Source organism: Giraffa tippelskirchi, chromosome 9 (assembly GCF_054371585.1).
Source record: "Giraffa tippelskirchi isolate mGirTip1 chromosome 9, T2T-mGirTip1v1.2.pri, whole genome shotgun sequence".
Taxonomy (NCBI): Eukaryota; Metazoa; Chordata; class Mammalia; order Artiodactyla; family Giraffidae; genus Giraffa; species Giraffa tippelskirchi.
Genome location: NC_137283.1, coordinates 5,754,407 through 5,777,535, shown reverse-complemented (window position 1 = coordinate 5,777,535; position 23,129 = coordinate 5,754,407). Strand labels below are relative to the sequence as shown.

The following is a 23,129-nucleotide window of genomic DNA, read 5'->3' as shown; positions in this document are numbered from 1 at the left end:
ATTGAAACGAAACAAAACAACAACCCACAGAATGAGAGAAAATATTTGCAAATGAAGCAGCTGACAAGGGATGAATCTCCAAAATATACAAACAGCTCATGCAGGGCTATGTCAAAAAAATATCTAATCAGAAAATGGGCAGAAGGTCTAAATAGACATTTCTCCAAAGAAGACAAACAAGTGACCAAAACACTTGAAATGATGCTCAACATCACTAATTATCAGAGAAATGAAAATCAAAACCAGAATGAAGTGTCACCTCACACCAGTCAGGACGACCATCCTCAAAAAGTCTACAAACAATCAATGCTGGAGAGGGTGTGGAGAAAAGGGAACCCTCCTACACTGTTGGTGGGAACGTAAATCGGTACAGCCATTATGGAGAACAGTATGGAGATTCCTCAAAAAACTAAAAATAGAACTACCATATATAGCAATCCCACTCCTGAGCATATATCCAGAGGAAACCATAATTAGAAAAGTTACATGTACCCTTCATTACAGCACTATTTACAATAGGCAAGACGCAGAAACAACCTAAATGTCCATCAGCAGAGGAATGGATAAATAAGATGTGGTATATATACACAATGGAATATTACTTAGCCATAAAAAGACAGAAATAATGCCATTTGCAGCAACATGGATGGATCTAGAAATTATCATACTAAAGCAAAGTCAGTCATTCAGAGAAAGACAAATATCATATGATATCACTTATATGTAGAATCTAACTGTAAAAAACAATATAAATGAATATAATCACTAAACAGAAACAGACTTACAGTTGATAAAAACAAACTTACGGTTACCAAAGGGGAAATGCTGTGGGAAGGAATAAATCAGAAGCTTGGGATTAATACACACACTACTCTATATAAGATAGATAACCAACAAGGACCTCCTGAATAGTACAGGGAATTCTACTCAATATTTTGTGATAACCTATATGAGAAAAGAACCTGAAAAAAATGAATATATATATATATATATATGAACCACTTTGCTGTGTACCTGAAACAGACACAACATTGTAAATCAACTATAATCCGATAAAATTTAAAACAAAACAAAGTGAAACTATCTTCTTCCTGTATTATCTCTGTTGACCTTCAGGAATGGCTCCCTCCCTTGGCCCTTCAGTTCCAGGTATGGTAATGGTTCCCCCTCCACTAGCCCTTCGAGTGTGTCGCCATCGGTCCCCACGTCGCTGTAAACAGTCCTCTTAATAAACATTCTGCAATTATCCTTCTCTGTGTGCCATCTCTTTCCTGCCTGGACTCCCACTGGTTCACTCTGTAAATCAAACATGTCTCTGCCAAACTTGGACTCGAAAAGCCGGTGACAGCAGAGGGCTGGGAAGGTGTGATGGTTAATTTTTATGTGTCAACTAGGTAGGTCCATGGTACCCAAATATTTGGTCAAACATCATTTTCGAGTTCCTGTGAGGGTGTTTTTGGATGAAATTAAGATTTAAGTCAATGGATTGAATAAAGCAGATTTCCCTCCCCAATGTGGGTATGTGCTAAATTGCTTTAGTTGTGTCTAACTCTTTGAGACCCTATGGACTGTGGCCCACCAGGCTCTTCTGTCCATGGGTGTTCTCCAGGCAAGAATGCTGGAGTTGGGTTGCCATACCCTCTTCCAGGGGTCTTGCTGCCCCAGGGATTGAACCTGTGTCTCCTGTGGCTCCTGTATTGCAGACATATTCTTTACCACTGAGCCACCGGGGAAGCCCGAATGTGGGTAAGCCTCATCCAATTACTTGAAGGTCTGAATAGAACTGACCTCCCTCAAGCAAGAGGGAATTTTACCAGCACACTGCCTCTGGATTTGAACTACAACTCTGCCTTACCAGCTTACCCAATCACACTGTGGACCTAACCGAGATTCCGTAACCACATGAGCCAATTTCTCAAAATAAATCTCTCTTTTGTATATATAACTGACCCTGAACACGGTGGAGGTTAGGGGCACCAACCCTCTGTTCAGTCAAAAATCCATGAACAACAACAACAGATCATGTAGTCCTGCAGTGTTCATTTGCTGAAAAAAAAAAAAAAATCTGCATAGAAACATACCCATGCAGTTCAAACCTGTGCTGTTCAATAGTCAACTGTATGTTGCTCCTATTGGTTCATTTTCTCTGGAGAACCAGTGAAGTAATACAGATGGTGAACTTGCTCTCTTTCTTTGGAGGCTAAGGCTGTGAGACAGAATTCCTGGCATGGATACAGCAGTGGTTCAAACTGCATAATTCCTGCCTGTTGGCAGTGGTGGTGGTAACTGTTTTCTAGTCAGACTATTTCTGCAGTGTGGGTTTGAAAACTGTTTCTGGGAGCGCATGTTCAACCTGGGACTCCCGTCCTCCAAAGGATTTGTGATGTCCTTTGAATGTTCTTCTGTTTCTTATTCAACCTGAGTCCAGCTTCTGTGGCTTACAACTGTTAACTGTGACGGCAGCACAGACCAAGCACAGTTGGAGAAAGGTCAGATTGTAAAAACAAAAAAGTTTTGTTTTTGTTTGTTGACTGAAAGAACAATTATCAAATGCAGTTTCATGGTATTAAAGCAATTCATTTTTCTTGTAATAATAAATATACTGTCATTCAGCTGTACTGTTATCTCTTCCTTTGGAGTGTAATGTACTTTTCCAGGCTGGCACACATGATAAGCCATTCGAGCATGTTGCTACCATTCCCTCATTTAGTTTCACTTTCCGAATGTCCCTGTGATCTTGCTTTAGCATGAAGCAAATGTGATTTTGTTTGCAAGTGTGCATTCTAAGACCTGTGCAGTTGGTCTAGGATCCCTTTTCTCCTCCTCTTTACAGAAACATGAAGTTAAGCTTGCAGTTTCTGTGATGTTTCTGGAAGGATTAGTTTCTACAAAACAGAAGATTTTAAAACTTGCCTAAGGAATAGTTCTAGTTCCTGTATAATGCAACTAATGTTTTTTCTTTCTGATTTAATAACGTTTTAACATTTTGGTTTTCATAGGAATGTAGGAAAGGAGGAAATTTGTAAGAAAGTTGGTTTTCTTCTTGTTACATGGATTAATAAGCCAATGTCTCTATCACTAAATTGAGTATATTCTGTACAATATTCTTCCGAGTGTAATTATTGTGTTAGTGTATGTCTATATGTACCTTCCCAAGTGGCTCAGTGGTAAAGAATCCACCTGTCAAGCAGTAGACGCAAGTTCGATCCCTGGGTCAGGATGATCCCCTGGAGAAGGAAATGGCAACCTACTCCAGTATTCTTGCCTGGAGAATGCCATGGAAAGAGGATCCTGGCAGGCTACAGCCCATGGGGTTGCAAAAGAGTCAGACACGATTGAGTGACCAAACAGCCGCAGCAGTGTATATATATACACTTAATTTTTTTTCAAGAGCAGTTTTAGGTTCACAGCAAACCTGAGGTGGAAAGCACAGAGTTCCCATCTACCCCCCACCCCCGACCACTATTGACATTCTCCACAAGAGTGGTCCTCTGTTACAACTGATCAACTATCACTGACACATCTTTACTGCCGAAGACTCTAGTTTACATTAGGGTTTTCTCTTTGTGTTGGATCTTCTATGGGTTTTGAGAAATGTAAAATATATCCACTATCATAATATTATACTGAATAATTTCCCTGTCCTAAAAATTCTCTGTTCTCTGTCTAGCCATCTCTCCTTCCCTCTATACCCCTAGCAACCACTAATCTTTTTACTATCTACAGAGTTTTGCCTTTTCTAAAATGCCAAAGAGTTGGATCCTACAGTATGTTGCCTTTTCAGATTGGCTTCTTTCACTTAGTAATATGTTTCTACATTTCTTCCATGCCTTTTCATGGTGTGACAGCTCATTTCTTTTTAGTGCCGGATAATATTACATTGTACAGATGTACCACAGTTTATCCATTCATCTATTTAAAAACATCAATTTAAAACAATTTTTACAAGAAGGCACAAAATCCACATTTAATTTTAACAGTGGTGTATATCATGTTAAGGCAAACAGCAGTTAAGAGCAGGATAAGAACACAAGTAAATTTATGAATTAAAATTTTTGTCTCCTTTTCTCATTTGTAGTCCATGACAACCTTTATGTCTTTGCTGCTCCCCAAGGCACATACTTCTGAATAGGCTCTGCTACAACTGTATTAATGAGAACTCTTCTGGCTGTCCATGCATGGCACCCCAGAAACCTCATACGAGAGCCCTGTTCCATCTATTTGCTCACTGTTGTGCTCACTTGCTCAGTCATGTCTGACTCTTTGTGACCCCATGGGCTGTAACCCACCAGGCTCCTCTGTCCATGGGATTTCCCAGGCAAGAATACTGGACTGGGTTGCCATTTCCTTTCTCCAGGGGATCTTTCTGACCCAGGGATCAAACCCACGTCTTCTGCAACTCGTGCATTGCAGGCGGATTCTTTACCACTGTGCCACCTGGCTATTTTAGTCAATGTTTAATATGACCTTTCTAAATATTCCAACCAGAGACAGATTTAATATATAGAATTGGTTGTAAAAACCTTGGAATGGCTGGAGAAGCAACAGAAGGAAGATGGTGCTGCTTAGAAATCAGGAAGCTGCTCTCAACCCCCCCGCCCCATCCCCCCCCCCCCAAAAAAACACTGCAGATTCACAGAAGACATCCGTGCCATATTCAGAGACAGCAGAAATTTTGGAATTATCACACCGGAAGTTTATAATAGCTACAATAAATATGCTAACAACACTAGAAGGAAAAGTACAACATACAAGCTTGGGTGGATAATGTAAGCAGAGAAAAAGAAATGCTAAGAAAGCATCAAAACAAAATGCTAGAAATAAAAACAATGATAACAGAAACGAAGAATACTTTCAATGGGCTTGTCAGCAAACTGGATATGGGCAAGGAAAAAAAAAATCAGTGAGTTTGGAGACATGGCAATAGAAACTTCCAAAAATGGAAAGTAAAGAGAATGAAGAAGGAAAAAAATGGAGGAGAATATCCACTTATCGTGGGACAATTACAAAATGTGTAACATACGTGAAACGAGAATATCAGAAGGAAAAGAGGAAAAGGAATAGAAGAAATACTTGAAATAACAGTGACTGAATTTCTCCCAATTAATGCTGGTCATCACACCACAATCCAGGGGGCTTAGAGAACAAGCTGAATAAATGCATGAAAAATGACACCTAAGCACATTATTGTCAAATTACAGAGAAGCAGGATAAATAATGACTGAGAATGTTCCAAAATTAATGAAAAACATGAATCACAGATCTAGAAAACTTGGAGAACATTAACAAGGATAAATACTAAATAATCTACCTAAGCATATCATTGTCAAACTGCAGAAAATCAAAGACAAAGGGAAAATCTTGCAAGAAACCAAAGAAAGCTCATCTTATCTGTAGAGAAACTAGCATAAGAATTACATCAGACATTTATTCAGAAACAACGCAAGCAAAAGGATGTAGAGTGAAATATTTAAGGTACTGAAAGAAAAAAGGAACTCTCCACCTATAATTTTGTATCTATTGAAATTATCATTGAACAGTCAAAGAGAAATAATGAGTTTTCAGACAAACAAAAGCTGAAGGAACTGGTCATCAGTAGACCTGCCTTGTAAGAAATGTCAAAAGGAGCTCTTGATTTTTTAAAATCTATTTATTTTTAATTGGAAGATAAATGCTTTACAATATTGTGTTGTTTCTGCTGTACATCAACATGAATCAGCCATAGATACGTATATGTCTCCTCCCTCTTGGGCTTCCCTGGTGGCTCAGATGGTAAAGTATCCACTTGTGATGCAGGAGACACAGGTTCAATCCCCGTGTCAGGAAGATCCCCTAGAGAAGGGACTGGCTACCCACTCCAGTATTCTTGCCTGGGGAATTCCATGGAGAGAGGAGCCTGGCAGACTACAGTCCATGGGATCCCAATGAGCTGGACACAACTGAGCGACTAGCACTTTCCCTTTTTCCCCTTCCCCTTGAAGCTTCCTCCCACCTCTCACCCCATCCCACCCCTCTAGGTTGTCACAGAGCACCTGATCTGAGCTACCTGTGTCATACAGCAAATTTCCACTGGCTGTCTACTTTACATACAGTAATGTATATGTTTCCATGCTACTCCCTCAATTCGTCCCACCCTGTAAAAGGAGGTCTTTAGACAGAAGAAACTGATGTAGGTCAGAAACTCAGCTCCACATGAAGAAAGAGTGTTAGAGAAGAAATTATGAAGACAAAGTAAAACCTTTTATTTTTCTTATTCTTAATTAATCTAGTAGATAATCGTTTGTTCAAAATACCAGTTGCAACAATATACTGAATGATTATGGCTATGAATCAGTGAAATGCATGGCAGCAATGTTAGGAGGGAGGGGTTAGGACTATGCCAGTGTGTTAACAAGATACTTGGACTGCCTGCGAAGCAATACAGTGTTATTTGAAAGTGAACTTGAATTGGTTGTAAATGTATATTGCAAAATTGAAGTCAGTCACAAAAAGTTTTTTAAAAGAAATATGATTGACATCCTAAGAGAGGAGAGAAAACAGAATCATGTAAATGCTCAGTTAAAATCGGTGAAGGAAAAAAAAAAAAAAAAGAGGGAAACACAAAAGAAAAACAAACAGAAACAAGTAACAAATTCAGTAACAAATTAATGTGTGACAAAGTTACAATATGGTAGCTATGAATCCAAGTATTTTAATAATCATTTAAACTGTATATGGTCTAAATAAATACACCAATTAAAAGACAGAGACTCTCAGACTGAATTAGAAAGAAACAAGACCAAGCTGTAATTTATCTATAAGTTAATTCTATGTTGTCTATAAGAAGTCACTTTAAAGATAAAGACACAGATAAATTGAAAATAGAGAGAGAGAAAGCTATACCATGTTAATGCTAAAGAAAGCTGGAGTAGCTACACTAATTCAGACAAAGCAGACTTCAGAGCTAGGATAGTTATCACGGAAAACACAATGGTAAAGGGGTCAGTTCTCCAATGTGTATGTGCCTAAGGACAGCATGGGTAGGTAAGAGAGGCAAACACTGATAGAACTGCAAGGAGAAACAGACAACTCCAATTATAGCTGGAGACTTCAACACTCCGCACTAATTGAATGAAAAAAAAGGTAAACAGTAAATCAGAAAGGGTAGAGAAAGTGAAAGCGAAAGTGTTAGTCACTCAGTCGTGCCCGACTCTTGCGACCCCATGGACTGTGGCTCACCAGGGTCCTCTGTCCATGGTAAAGAAGACCTAAACAATACCATCAGCCAGCTTGTCCTAACTGACATTTATAAAAAACCCAATAGTAGCAAAATACTCATTCATTTTAGGTGCATGTGGAGCATTCATCATGATAGAACACATCCTGGATCATAAAACGATCTTTAGCACATTTTAAAGAACTGAAATTATTCCAAGTATAAGCTTTGACCTTACTGGAATTAAACTAGAAATCACTAACCAAAAATATTCGAAATATCTCCCAATATTTTAAAATTATTATGAGCATATACTTTCTGCAGATACTGAAGCACGAGCACCTAGAGCCCATAAGACACTGCGATGAGAAGCCTGAACACTTCAATGAAGAGTAGCCCCTGCTGGCTGCAACTAGAGGAAGCCCTTGTGCAAAAATGAACATCCAGTGCAGCCAAAACTAAATAAATAAAATTTAAAAATAAATAAGCAAAAAATTTTTAAAAATCTATGGGTTAAAAAGATCAAGATAAATTAGAAAATATTTTGAATATTCAATGAAAATAGAAAAATATGGAGAAGGAAAAGGCAACCCACTCCAGTATCTTTGCCTAGAGAATCTCATGGGCAGAGGAGCCTGGTGGGCTACAGTCCACAGGGTTGCAAAGAGTTGGACATGACTTAGCGACTAAACAACTCAGACTCTTCAGGTAATTTCATTGTTATAACCCGATATTAGAATGTTTTATATATTACTCATTTTCTTTGTTTTTTGATCCCAGTTGAGACAGAATCTTGTCAAATCCCAACATCTCTCCTTGGGAGAGAATGTCCCAGGCCAAGGGGGTGGGCAGGGCCTGAGGGGAGAGCAGTTATTAAACAGAACTCTCTCTGTGTTCATTCTTGCTATATCAAAGTTAAGAGGCAAGATGATTGGCAGCGGGATTCCTTCTCAGGACCACGTTTGCTGCCACATTAGTTATATCAGAGCACTTTAGTCTGAAGGATGATACTGTAACTTGATTGAACTAATTCGCTTTTAATTATTGATAGCTGTTTTATTTAATACCCTCCTACATACAGTACCGGGGACCACTGTAAACCTCTCAAATGACTCCGTATTTTTCTAGCGCTACGAGATTTATTTACATTCCTATAAAGAAAACTGCTGGGAAGGATTGGGGGCAGGAGGAGAAGGGGACAACAGAGGATGAGATGGCTGGATGGCATCACCGACTCGATGGACATGAGTTTGGGTAAACTCCGGGATGTGGTAATGGACAGAGAGGCCTGGTGTGCTGCGATTCATGGGGTCGCGAAGAGTCGGACATGACTGAGCGACTGAACTGAACTGAACTGAAAGAAAACTGGATGTGTCTTTAACTCTGGAGATATACGTGTATATATTTGTTATGCAATGCTTTTTACTTGATGTCAGTGTACTTGGACTGTGATAACTCTCGTGCACTGGGTGGCAGGGGCGCTGAGTGGTTTCTCCTGGGAAGAGCTCATGCGGAGACCCAGGTTCTTCCCAAGAGATTTTGTTGTGGGAGATCTGTTGCTAGGACCTTGGGGATGGGACCCGGTCCGTGTTTGGGAGGGTCATCGGGTGGGGAGCGAATTCCTCTGCTCTGAGATGCCATTCGAGAACTCTGGAGAATGAAGGACAATCAACTTCAAGAGTGTCTGGTTTCTACCAACTGCTGGAAAAAAATTCCATGGGTAGCATTCCTGCACCTCTTGAGGATGATGGTTAATACCTATCCTTGAGGACTCCAGTGTGAGGGAGATCTTAGCTGGGAAAGCTGGAGCCATCTCTGAGCTGTTCACAGGGGAAGGTGGACTGGAGGGCTGGAGCTCCTGCAGCCAACATGGGTCTGAGGGCTAACACCCAGCTGTCTGCACCAGGAGAGTCTGGTTTAGCCTCTGGCTGCTGAGAATGCTCACTGAACTGATGGGCCATGCCCTGCAGAAGCAAGAGCAGCTCTCTCTTGTCCTTGCCTGGCTGACCCCTCAGAAGACCAGTCAGTACTTCAGGGAAACATCCAATGAAATACCAAACACCTTGTGATGAACTTCCACAGGAGGTCAGCATCTGGAAAAAAATGTCAATCCTTTGCCAAGTTATTTCACATCATTTGTGTCGTTGGGCTTTGCCCACCCCTTTTATTTTCTGTGGGTCAGCCTCCCCGTGTAGCAGAATGGAGGAGCAAGAAAGTCTGCCCTTTGCCACGTGAACAGCCATTGACCCGGAGTGCGGGGTGTGTGGGCTGTGAGTGGCACACGTGCGTGGTTTCCAGCTCTGCTGATGGCAGGGGCTCAGAAGGGCATGGAGGGAGGAGGGTCCGTGACCCTCAGCCACCTGCCAGACTGAAAGCCAGAGGCAACTTGATGCAAAATTAGGCACGATCTCCCCTCCCCTGTGCCCTTCCCTTCAGACCTATGCACTGACAGACGGTCCCTCCAGGCTGAAGGACCCGTTGCCTCACTGGAGCGGAGGGCTTCACCTCCAGTTTCTACACCAATCTACCCTGTGCTTTCCTCAGTATCTGTTGTGTGAGCTACTGACGTGACTGCTTCCTCGCTCTGACTGAAAGCTCGCCCAGCATTTCTGGGTTATAGAATTCTTATCTTCTGCCTTGTTACTTTGGGAATTTTGAATTTCTTTGCTTTTGTTTTTAAGAAGTAACCTAAAATTTCCTACAACACTAAATAAAATGGTACTGGTACTAGCTTTCAAAAAATAAAATAAAACTGTAATATTGAATTGGTCAAAAGTTCTTTTGGGGTTTTCTGTAACATCTTGTGGAAAAACCTGAACATGCTTTTTGGCCCACCCAGTTCTGGGCTTCAAAATCACTCCAGACAGTGACTGCAGCCATGAAATTAAAAGACGCATACTCCTTGGAAGAAAAGCTATGAAAAACAGCATATTAAAAAGCAGAGACATCACTTTGCTGACAAAGGTCTGTATAGTTAAAGCTATGGTTTTTCCAGTAGTCATGTACAGATGTAAGAGTTGGACCATAAAGAAGGCTGAGTGCCAAACTGATGCTTTTGAACTGTGGTGTTGGAAGAGACTCTTGAAAGTCCTTTGGACTGCAAGGAAATAAACCTTGAATATTCATCAGAAGGACTGATGCTGAAGCTGAAGCTCCAATACGTTGGCCACCTGGTGTGAAGAGTCAATTCATTAGAAAAGACCCTGATGCTGGGAAAGATTGAGGGCAGGAGAAGGAGGCAATAGACAATGAGATGGTTGGATGGCATCACCGACTCAAAGGACATGAGTTTGAGCAAACTCTGGGAGGTAATGAAGGATAGGGAAGCCTGGCATGCTGCAGTCCATGGGATTGCAAAGAGTTGGACATGACTTAGTGACTGAACAACAACAGCATTTAGAGAAAATTGTGTTATTAAATGCAAACACTAAAAGAGAAGAAAAGCCTCAAATATATAATCTAAACTTTTACTTTACACAACTAGTAAAATAAATTCAAAACAAGCAGAATGAAGGAAATAGTAATGACAAAAGCAGAAAACAATGAAATAAAATCAGAAAGACAGAAAAATCAATGAAACAAAAAGATGATTCTTTGAAAAGATCAACAAAATTTGTATACCTACAGCCATACTTTGAAGGAAAAAAGAGAGAAGACACAAATTACCAGTATCAGAAGTAATACAGGGGAGATATCACTATAGACTCTGCATAATTTAAAAAGATAATAAAGAGAAAACTATGAACAGAAATTCAATAACAGAAATAGCATGGCCCAATTTCTTGAAAGTTAGAAAAGAAAAATTACCAAAATTTATTCAAGAAAAAATAGACCATCTGACCAGCCTTATATCTAGCAAAGAAACATAATTTATATTTAGAAACCTGCAGAAAAAGAAAACTCCAGGTCTAGAAGACTCCACTGGCAAATTCTACCAAACATTTAATGAAGACATGGCATGATTTCTACAAAATCTCTGCCAGAAAATACACAAGAAGGGAATACTTACAAGTTAATTTATGAGTCTAGCATTCCTTTGATAGAAAAACCAAAGAGAGTAAAAGAAAGAAAAAGACCATGTGTGGCAGAGGCCAACACAAAACTGCAGAGTACTTGTCCTCCAATAGTTGCATTTTGTTCTAAACTTCTCAATATTATACAGTTATAATCTTTGTTAATTATTAGTTACTCAGAAAAAGAATGTATAGTTTCAAAAAAAAGAAAAAGACCAAAAACCAATAATAGACCAATAACCTTCACGATCCAACGGATGATCCAACGGATCATCAATAACCTCAGATATGCAGATGACACCATACTTATGGCAGGAAGCGAAAAAGAACTAAAGAGCCTCTTGATGAAAGTGAAAGAGGAGAGTGAAAAAGTTGGCTTAAAGCTCAACATTCAGAAAACTAAGATCATGGCATCTGGTCCCATCACTTCTTGGCAAATAGATGGGGAGACAATGGAAACAGTGACAGACTTTATATTTTTGGGCTCCAAAATCACTGCAGATGGTGACTGCAGCCGTGAAATTAAAAGATGCCTGCTCACTGAAAGAAAAGTTATGACCAACCTAGACAGCATATTAAAAAGCAGAGACATTACTTTGCCAACAAAGGTCCATCTAGTCAAAGCTATGGTTTTCCCAGTAGTCATGTATGGATGTGTGAGTTGGACTATAAAGAAAGCTGAATGCCAAAAAACTGATGCTTTTGAACTGTGGTGTTGGAGAAGATTCTTGAGAGTCCTTTGGACAGCAAGGAGATCCAGCCAGTCTATCCTAAAAGAGATCAGTCCTCAATATTCCTTGAAAGGACTGATGCTGAAGCTGAATCTCTAATACTTTGACCACCTGATGCAAAGAACTGACTCATTTGAAAAGACCCTGATGCTGGGAAAGACTGAGGGCAGGAGGAGAAGGGGACGACAGAGGATGAGATGGTTGGATGGCACCACCAACTCAATGGACATGAGTTTGAGTAAACTCCGGGAGTTGGTGATGGACAGGGAACCCCGGCATGCTACAGTCCATGGGGTCACAAAGAGTTGGACACAAATGAGCAACTGAACTGAACTGAACCTTCATGATACAGATGCAAAAATCTTCAGCAAAATATTAGCAACCTGAATCCTGCAATATGATAAAGGAATAATACATCACAACCAAGTGGGGTTTATCCTGAGAATAGCAAGGCTGGTTCAATAGTCAAAAACCGATTGATATAATCCACTATATTGGCACAGCAAAGAAGAAAGACCCTTAGAGTTGGGTAGAACATTTTTCCAGCCTGGGTTGAGCTCATTCCCCAGTGTTTATGATTAGCTGGGGTTGGATGAGCAGCTCTGCTGATCTGTGCTTTGAGCATCAGCTGCTGCTCAAGGGTTTAGAACAACTTTGGCTGGAATGACTGTTCTCTTCCAAGTGGGCTCTCTCATTCCCCAGCAGGCTTCTTTTTGTGATGGTAGCAAGGATACAAGAATTGTGCATCCTTTGAGATCTTTGAGACCTAGATTTGAAATTAGCACACGGTCACTTCCGCTGCATTGGATTGTCAAAGGAGGAGAAAACAAGAGCCCAGATTCAGAAGGGATGGACATGGATGTATAAAGAGTCCCCTGTTAACCATGTTTTTGCTTTCTGTGGTTTCAGTTACCTGTGATTAACTGGGGTCTGAAAAGATTAAATGAAAAATGCCAGAAATAAGCAAATTTATATTGTAAATCATGTGCTATTCTGAGAAGTGTGATGAGATCTTGCACTGTCCTGCTCTGTCCTGCCCTGGAGTTGAATCTTCACTTTACCCAGCACCTCCCTCCTGTTAGTAATTTAGCAGACTGTCTCAGTGGTCACACTGATTGTCTTGGTATCCACAGTGCTTGAGTTCAAGTAACCCTTGTTTTACTGAACCATGATGCCAAAGAGCAAGATTAGGGGTGCTGGCAATTTGAATACTCTTTTACTGTGCCTAATATATAAAGTGAAATTTATCATAGGTATAGAAGCATAGGAATAAACAGTTTTGAAAAAAAAAGGTTTGGTGTGACCTGTGGCTTCAGACATCCACTGATGGGGGTGTTTCTTGGCATGTATCCACCATGGATAAAGAGGAATTCCTGTACTCTTTCATTGAAAGACCAAAAAATTGCATTGCAAAGGGGCATGGATACACGAAGAGATAGAAAATTGACCCATTTTTTGGCAACCAATGTACACATAGATATTCACTTAGGTATACAAGGAGGCTTGCACATTTCTAGATACAGTGGCTTAGGACTGAAAGTGAAAGTGAAGTCTCTCAGTAGTGTCCGACGCTTTGTGATCCCATGGACTGTAGCCTACCAGGCTTCTCTGTCCATGGGATTTTCCAGGCAAGAATACTGGAGTGGGTTGCCATTTCCTTCTCCAGGGGATCTTCCCAATCCAGGGATTGAACCCAGGTTTCCCGCATTGCAGGCAGACGCTTTACCCTCTAAGCCACCAGGGAAGTCAGCTTAGGACTGAACCTAGCTAATTGTAGCTACTCTCTCTGTCTTGCTAATTGTGTGACTTTCTTTTTCTGTCACATCTGTCTCGGCCTCCAGGACTAATTTTTGAGTGAGAATCTGATGGGTCTGTTCCATCACGAACCACCCACCAAACTGTGGGTTGATGGATGAGTCCCACGCCTGTCCCTTATCACTCACCCTCCAGTAATTATCAATGCTGTGCTGCTCTCAGTACTAGCAGTCCTCTGCCTAAGGGCTTCCTCTTAACCCCAGCTTGTGGGGCAGTCTGGCAGTGCTGAGCAACTGTCCTAAATCAACAGCACGTGGGAATTAGTGGGTATGGCAGATTGCTTGCTTTGATAGCACAAGTCCTTTGACCTTCTCTTTCTTTTCTCTGTTGGCTGTGCCCCTGGCATCGGGAATGCAGTCCTAACCACTGGGCTGGCAGGGAAGTCCCATTTGATCATCTCTCAGTCCATCCTGTTTGCCCTGGAAGTGTTAGCCGCTCAGTCACGTCCGACTCCTTGAAACCCCGTGGACTGTAGCCCACCAGGCTCTTGTGTCCATGGAATTCTCCAGGCAAGAATACTGGAGTGGGTTGCCACTTCTTTCTCTAGGGGATCTTCCTGACACAGGGATTGAACCCAGGTCTCCTACATTGCAGGCAGATTCTTTACTGTCTGAGCCACCAGCTCCTTGCTCTATGACTTCATGATCTCTCTCACTAAAGAGAAGGCATCCATTTCCCTATCACGTGAATGTAGGTTTTGTGTGTTGTCACTGGTCTTAGGATGTTAGCAGACTTGCTACAAACAGAGGTTTGAGAAATTCTTCGTGCATTTCTGCTTTCTCCCCTACTCCTCTGTGATCGCCATGTGAGGATAGCCAGGCTAGTCAGCCAGAGGATGAGACGTATGGGTCAGCCGAGGCCTTTGCAGAACAGCTGAGAGTCCGGTGACCCCTGGGTACATACGAGATAGTTCAACTAAGATCAGCAGAGCCAAGCAGCCAATCCGCAGCTGGGCCGCAGATGCATGAGTGAGCTTAGCTGAGATCAGAAGAACCTGCCCAGCTGACCTGCAGACACATGAGCAGAATAAAGGGCTTTTATTTTAAGCCACTCAATTCTCCTTGAACTACCAGTCTGGAGGCTTGCTGGTTCGGGCAGGAAAGGTTAGGTTCTTGACTTCTTTGGCAAGCAGTCGTCTTGGACATTAGACATTGTTAAGATGGGAGATTTTCCTAACTCCTTTAGTTCTTTTTGTAGTATAGCAAATGCTAGTCTTCCTAGAGTTTCTCTTATTGAGTAAGGAAAGAAATATTTATACCCATTTTGACTTGGCCTTGAGGCTGGGGTTGGAAGAAAGAATATGACAGAGGAGAAAACCTGTTTACTCTGGTGAGATGTTTAGGGCAAAGGGGAGTCAGAGAGAAAAAGACACTGGCAGAAAAGGGGACTTGTAGGACACGTGGGTCTTGCTAGTGTCTCTTATGAATAAGATGATCATCATTAGAGGAGACTGTGTAGATCTGAGAACACCACTGTCATTGCCATGAAGACTCGAGTCCCTACTCTTTATATCTGAATGCTATTTTGAAAAGAAATGTTTGAACATAGGTGTGTTGCACGTGTGTGGGGTTGGGGAATGCCATGAATAAGAGAGACTGAGCAGGATACTGGTTACTTCCAGGGAAAGAGAAGGGGTTGTGATCAGGAAGGGACACATGAAGGATCTCTGGGGTAGTAGCAGTTTTCAATTTCTTCACTGGGTGGTTTTCATAAGAGGAATTCATGGCCATCTTTAACACACTCTCATGGTTGCAAAGTCGCTGCTGCAGCTCATGGAACATGTCTCTGCTCCACACAGGGTAAAGCTGAATCTTTTAAAGGGCTTTCCTGAACAACCCAATAGAAAAATGGGCAGAAGTCTTCAACAGATGTGTCTCCAAAGACATACAGAAGGCCAGCAGGCACATGAAAAATTGCTCAAAATTGCTACTTATTAGAGAAATGCAAATCAAAACTATAATGAGGTGTCACTTCACAATGGTCAGAATGGCCATCATTTAAAAGACTACAAATAATGAACACTACCCTGTTGCTGGAAATGTAAATTGATACAACAACTGTGGAGAACAGTGTGGAGGGTCTCAGAAAATTAAAAGTGGAATTACCACGTGACCCAGCAATTTCACTACTAGCATATATCTGGAAAAAACTATAATTCAAAATTATACAGGCACCCCTATGTTCACAGCAGCACTATTCACAATAGCCAAGACACAGAAACAACCTACATGTCTACTAACAGATGAATGGATAAAAAAGATGTGCTACATATATACCGACTCTATGGACATGAGTTTGAGCAAACTCTGGGAGATGGTGAAGGACAGGGAAGCCTGGCGTGCTGCACTCCACGAGGGAGCAAAGAGTCAGACATGCCTGAGCTACTGAACAACAACAACGACAAGTACACAATGGAATATCAGTCACAAAAAAGAATGAAATAGTGCCATTTTCAGCAACATGGAGGCAACAAGAGATCACACTAAGTGACGTAAATCAAAAGGAGAGAGACGAACACCATGTGACATCATTTATATGTGGGATCTAAAATATGGCACAAATGTACCTAATGGTGTAATAGAGAACAGACTTACGGTTACCATGGTGGGGTGGGGGGCATGGGACGGATGGGAGTTTGGAGTTAAGAGATACAAACTATTACCTACAGGATGGATAAACAGCAAGGTCTCACTGTAGAGCTCAGGAAACTATATACAATCTCCTGGGATAAACCATAATGGAAAAATAATATAAAACATAGTGTATATATGTATATAAGTGAGTCACTTATCTATACAGCAGAAATTAACATAACGTTGTAAATCAACTACACTTCAATAAAAAATTAAAAAGTGCTTTCCTGGCCTTCTCGGGTGGTGCTAGTGGTAAAGAACTGCCTGTAATGCAGGAGATGCAAGAGATAATGGTTCGGTCTCTGGGTTGGGAAGTTCCCCTGGAGTAGGGAAACTGGTAACCCACTCCAGTATTCTTGCTTGGAAAAGTCCATGGACAGAATGAGCCTGGCAGGCTACAGTCCACGGAGCTGCAAAGAGTTAGACATGCCTGAGCACCTGAACACAAAGTGTTTTCCTGGAGGTCACAGCTGGCAAATTCCATTTATATATATCTCATTGACCAGGACTGAATCATGTAGCCACATCTATTAATATTTGCAAGGGAATATTTGTTGTTGTTCAGTTACTCAGTTGTGTCCAACTCTTTGCGACTCCAGGGACTGCAGCACACCAGGCTTCCCTGTCCATCACCATCTCTCAGAGCTTGCTCAAATTTATGTCCATTGAATCAGTGATGCCATCCAGCCATCTCATCCTCTGTCAGCCCCTCTCCTCTTGCCTTCAATCTTTCCCAGCATCAGGGTCTTTTCCAGTGAGTCGGCTCTTCACATCAGGTGGCCATAGTGTTGGAGCTGAAGTTTCAGCATCACTCCTTCCAATGAATATTTAGGATTGATTTCCTTTAGGATTGACTGGTTTGATCTCCTTGCAGTCCAAGGGATTCTCAAGAGTCTTTTCCAATACCACAGTTCAAAAGCATCAATTCTTCAGCACTCAGCCTTCTTTCTGGTCCAACTCTCACATCCATACATGACTACTCGAAAAACCATAGCTTTGACTAGACGGACCTTTGTCGGCAAAGTAATGTCTCTGCTTTTTAATATGCTGCCTAGGTTGGTCATAACTTTTCTTCCAAGGAGTAAGCGTCTTTTAATTTCATGGCTGCAGTCACCAAAGCAGCGATTTTGGAGCCCCCCAAAATAAAGTCAGCCACTGTTTCCAGTGTTTCCCCATCTATTTGCCATGAAGTGATGGGACCAGATGCCATGACCTTAGTTTCTGAATGTTGAGTTTAAAGCCAGCTTTTCCACTCTCCTCTTTCATCTTCATCAAGAGTCTCTTTAGTTCTTCTTCACTTTCTGCCATAAGGGTGGTGTCATCTGCACATCTGAGGTTATTGATATTTCTCCCGGCAGTCTTGATTCCAGCTGTGCTTCTTCCAGCCTGGCATTTTGCATGATGTACTCAGCATGTAAGTTAAATAGCCTTGATGTACTTCTTTCCCAATTTGTAGCCAGTCCATTGTTCCATGTCTGGTTCTCACTGTTGCTTGTTGACCTGCATAAAGGTTTCTCAGGAGGAGGCAGGTAAGATGGTCTTATATTCCCATCTCTTTAAAAATTTTCCACAGTTTGTTGTGATCCACACAGTCAAATGATTTAGCATAGTCAATGAAGCAGAAGTAGGTGTTTTTGTATATTATAACCTCTCTATATTCTACAAGGGAATATAGAGAGGTTATAGAAAGCAAGAATGAACAGATTTAGGGTGCCTGTACAAGTTAGGGCTTCCCTGGTGGTTCAGACAGTAAAGAATCCACCTGTAGTGTGGGAGACCAGGGTTTAATCCCTGGGTTGGGGAGATGCCCTGGAGGAGGGCATGACAACCCACTCCAGTATTCTTGACTGGAGAATCCCCATGGACAAACACAGTCCATGGGGTCACAAGGAGTTGGACACAACTGAGCGACTAAGCACACACATACAAGTTAGGGTGATGCTAGCTGCTTTAACAAGGGAATCCCAAAATTTCAATGGCTTAACACTACAGAATTTTATTTATAGGTCACTAAAAGTCTAGTGTGGGTTTTCCTGGTCAGTGGGCAGCATTCCATTTTGTTGATCAGTTATGCTATAGGGCACTGGAATTCTCATTTATTAGGCAGATGAGAAGACAGCAGAGAAAGTATACAGTGACTTGGCCACTAAAGCCTAGAAATGACACAGCACTCCTGTTCACATTCTATTGGTGAGAATGAGTCACAAGGCTCCATCTAGAAGCAAGTGGTTCTGGGGAATGTAGTCTCTGCTTTTGCCATCTGCTTCTACTAAATACACTTACCTGGAAAAGAACACACTTTTCCTCATTGTATTCTTTTTATTTGCCTACACTGTGTAGACTGGATAATTGTTCTTATTTATTTTTTTAATTAATTTTATTTTTCTTTGGCCATGCCGCATGGCTTGTGGATCTTAGTTCCCTGAGCAGGGATTGAACCCAGGCCCCTGGCAGTGGAAGTGTGAAGTCCTAACCACTGGACTGCCAGAGAATTCCCTGGATAATTGTTTTTTAGGTAATTTTTGCTGTAGTACACCATCAGAAAATTGCATGTATTGTACAGTCCAGTGCATTTTCTTCTTTTTCTTTGTATTTTTTAAAAATATAACTGACATACAGAACTATACAAGTTTAAGGTGCACAACTTATGTACATAATGAAATGATCACCACAATAAGTTTAGTGAACATCTATCATGTCATACAGATACACCATCCAAGAAATAAAATATATTTTTTCCTCATCATGAGAACTCCTAGGATTTCCTCTCTTATGTCTCTTTCATATGTAATATAAAAGAGTGTTGATTATATTTATCATGTTGTACATTGCATCCTTAGTACTTATTTATCTTCTAAGTGGAAGTTTGTGCCTTTCACCCAATTCCCCTGCCTTCTACCTGCTGACTCTGGGAACCAAAATTCTGATCTTTTTCTCTATGAGTCTGTTTGTTTTGACCTATAATTGACCTACAGTACTATGCTAGTTCCTAGAACACAATATAGTGATTCAATATTTCTGTACATCTCAAAATGCTCACCATGATGAGTCTAGTTACCATCAGTCCAGTGCATTTTCACAAACTTGATACACTTGTATGACCAGCTCCAGATTTAGAAGCAGAGCATAACCAGCACTGCAGAAGTCCCTTTGGGGAGGATATATTTTTGATGCATAGTTAACTGCTGCCATAGTAGACTATCAGGGGTCTCTGCTACAGTCATAAACAGCAGGAAATTTATATTTTCAATTTAACTATGTTGCTTACTAAGTGCTATATCCATCACCAGTGCAGTTTGGTTGCTGGGTTCTGATAGGAGTTTATGCAAACAGAAACACACGTGGCTGGTCACCAGTTCCTGATTGGATGAATTTCTGGTGGTCTGTTGATATTCACATGGGCACAGGCAATGGAAACCACCTTTGCAGATAAGCAGTGCTGTGAATCTTTTCAGCTTTGCCTATGTGAGAGTGTATTTGGTTTCTAGGGAACTACTGGAGATATTCAGTTGAATGGCTCCTACAGTTGAAATGCCTCAAACAAAACATTTCTCTTTAAATTATAGCTGAAATTGTGGGTACCTTTGTATTGTAGAGTTTATATAAATGTGAACGAGGTCGGCTAGTATACAGGAACTGTTCAAGTGTTTCGCATGCTTGCGTTAGTCTGGTAGGGTGTTTATTATAGCAGCTCAGCTGGTTAAGAATCCTCCTGCAAAGCAGGAGACCCTGGTTTGATTCCTGGGTCAGGAAGATCCCTTGGAGAATGGATAGGCTACCCACTGTAGTACTTATTTATCTTATAAGTAAAAGTTTGTGCCTTTTGACTGCTTTCATCCAATTCCCTTGGGCTTCCCTTTCTAGTCTTCTTGGCTCAGCTGGTAAAGAATCTGCCTGCAATGTGGGAGACCTGGGTTCGACCCCTGGGTTGGGAAGATCCCCTGGAGAAGGGAACAGCTACCCACTCCAGTATTCTGGTCTGGAGAATTCCATAGACTGTATAGCCCATGGGGTCACAAAGAGTAGGACACGATTGAGTGACTTTCAGTTTTATTATTTGGCTACATTGGGTCTTCGTTGCAGATGTGGGGTCTTCTGTTGCAGTGCATGGACTCTCTGGCTGTGGTGCCTGGCTCATGAGCTTAGTTGCTCCACAGCATGTGGGATGTTAGTTCCCTGACCAGAGATTGAACCCCGCCCCCTGTATCGTGAGAGTTTGTAACCATTGGACCACCAGGGCAGTCCCTATGGTTTAGTTTTAAGGCATAGTTTTAACAAGATTCTCCCACGTGCAGTGCTGGGTGGGCACCAATCTTTGCTTCTGCTAGAGTAGCCTTTGAGCACATTTGTGCAGATACCATGCCCAGGGCTCTGATAGCTGTATGATGTAGGCACAGAGCAGTGGTTATGAACACTGGCTTTGGCATCAGAAAGATCTAGATCAAACAATTGGCTTTGTCACTTTTTAACTATTTTTACTTGAAGAAAGGATCTAATCACTCTTAGCTTCCTTTCCTCCCCTCGAATTGGCGTGAGGCTCATCTGAGATAGTGCATATTAAATTCAACCTATTAGGTGTTCACTGAAATGATTTTGTAGCTCAGACAGAGGTTGGAATCACACTTGGCACTGCTTTTTAGTAGTTGGATGTAATTGTTCTGAACTCTGTTCAATGGTTTGTGGAAAGCCCAGTGCTGCATCTTATGGACTCTGGCCCTTCCATGCACACCATGCATGTACTCTATCTCTCTATCTGTGTATATATATATATTTTTTTTTTAATAGATATATATTTTTTAATGTATATATATTTATTTGTTTATTTGGCTGCAATGGGTCTTCATTGGGGAAGGTGGGATCTTTAGCTGTGACATGTGAACTCTTAGTCATAGCATGTGGGGTCTAGTTTCCTGACCAGGGATCCAACCCAGTCCCCCTGCGTTGAGAACTAGGAGTCTTAGCCACTGAACCACTGCGGAGTCCCCATGTACTCTGTGTAGGCTTTCCAATGCTCTTCACCCTAAAGCTTTTCATTTCATTAACAGACACTAAAATTGAATATTAGAAATATTTAGGACTTCCTTCCTTGGTGGTCCAGGGGTTAAGAATCTGCCTGATAATGCAGGGGCACAGGGTCCATCCCTAGTCCTGGAAGAATCCACATGTCCATATTGCCATGTGCCACAACTACAGAGCCCACACTCTAAAGCCCGTGTTCTGAAATAAGAGAAGCCACCGCAATGAGAATCCTGCTCATTTCAACCAGAGAAAGCCCCCAAGCAGCAATGAAGACCCAGCACAGCGATAAACAAATACACGTTAAGTTAAAAAGAGAATCCTTGGACTTAGAAAAGGCTTTGCCGATTTCTGTACTTCAGGTTCCAGCTCCTACCAAAATTTCTTGGCCAGGCCCCTTGTATGGTTGTACGGTTTCTGCATTGCTTGAAAGAATCTGGCCAAGGGAGGTGAGAGAGGGTAAAATCCAGCACGCAATCTGCTTGTCAAGCTGTGAGTCTTACCGAAGGGCTGTGTTGACTCCTTTTCTCTAATAATCCACCCAAATGGGACACTCATCGATAAGTCACACAAGAACCGTGTTGTCTGGTCATTTTACTTTCTTCTATCCCCCTTCTCCTCCCTGATATTTATATCAAAGGAGAAATAAAACAAATTCTATGAGTTTATCTTCCTTTTCGCCTACACTCTTGGGGCCACACATTTGTTTTTTGAATTCTGATCCTTTCAGAGTGAGAAAGCTACACATACTCTGTATTATGTAATAGCTCCAGCAGGGTCTGGGAAAGCACTCATAATTAAACACATTAATATTTCCTGGCAAAATGCATGAATATTCATGTTAAGTGTGATGGATAAAAGACTATAAATAGCTGAGTCTTGCCACCAAGTGAGTTCAAGTCAGGTCAGATTTTGCTACCATTGAGTTAGGAAAAAACTTAAAGCTTTTCTGAGTCTTTGGGATTTCAGAATAAGGGATTATGGACCTATATTTTCCTATGCAGAGTCGATGGGGTCTCTTTAGTAACTATGTACAAACCCAGAACAGGGCCATCTTCTGCCTGTCCAATAAAGTGTTGCAGATTTAAAATGAACCCTTGGTGTAGTCTGACTGGCTAGATTAGGTCTTCAGATCTGTGGGTATAAACTTTGCTGCACTGCTCACTAGAATCATCTGAGGAGCTTTAAAAAATTCTGGTGCCCTGTTTGTACCCCAGAGCAATTACATCAGACTGCCTGGGGGTGGGAGCCACTTTTTAAAATTTCTAGATGGAATAGGCTTGTGATTGCCAAGGAGAAGGGAAGGTGGGGAAGGGTTGGATTGGGAGTTTGAGAACAGCAAACTATTATGGATAGAATGGATAAACAACAAGGTCCTACTGTATAGCGCAGGGAATTATGTTCAATATCCTGTAATGAAACACAATGAAAAAGAATATATATATATATATATTTAGCTGAATCACTTTGCTGTACACCAGGAACTAACACAACATTGTAAATTAACTATACTTCAATAAAAGAAAGATCTCTAGATGATTCCAACATGAAGCAAAGTCTAGGAATCTCTGGCTTTGGTGAAAAGGGAAATCATTAGGAGAGATGTAGTAGGGGTCTGTTTGCCAATCACAGGGAAGGTTAAGCTGAGGCTGAAACAGGAGCTCCAAAGCCACTTCCTGTATCTGCTGTGCAGTCTAGGGGGTGAGTGAGGTGTTGGAGGGGCCAT

The 23,129-nt window shown here is 41.4% G+C and overlaps 1 protein-coding gene across 6 annotated transcripts in view; it reads right to left on the bottom strand.

Moving 5' to 3' along the window:
• Positions 1 to 23,129, bottom strand: part of LOC145520508 (uncharacterized) — a 165,607-nt gene that overhangs the window by 98,826 nt on the left and 43,652 nt on the right. The window lies entirely within an intron of this gene.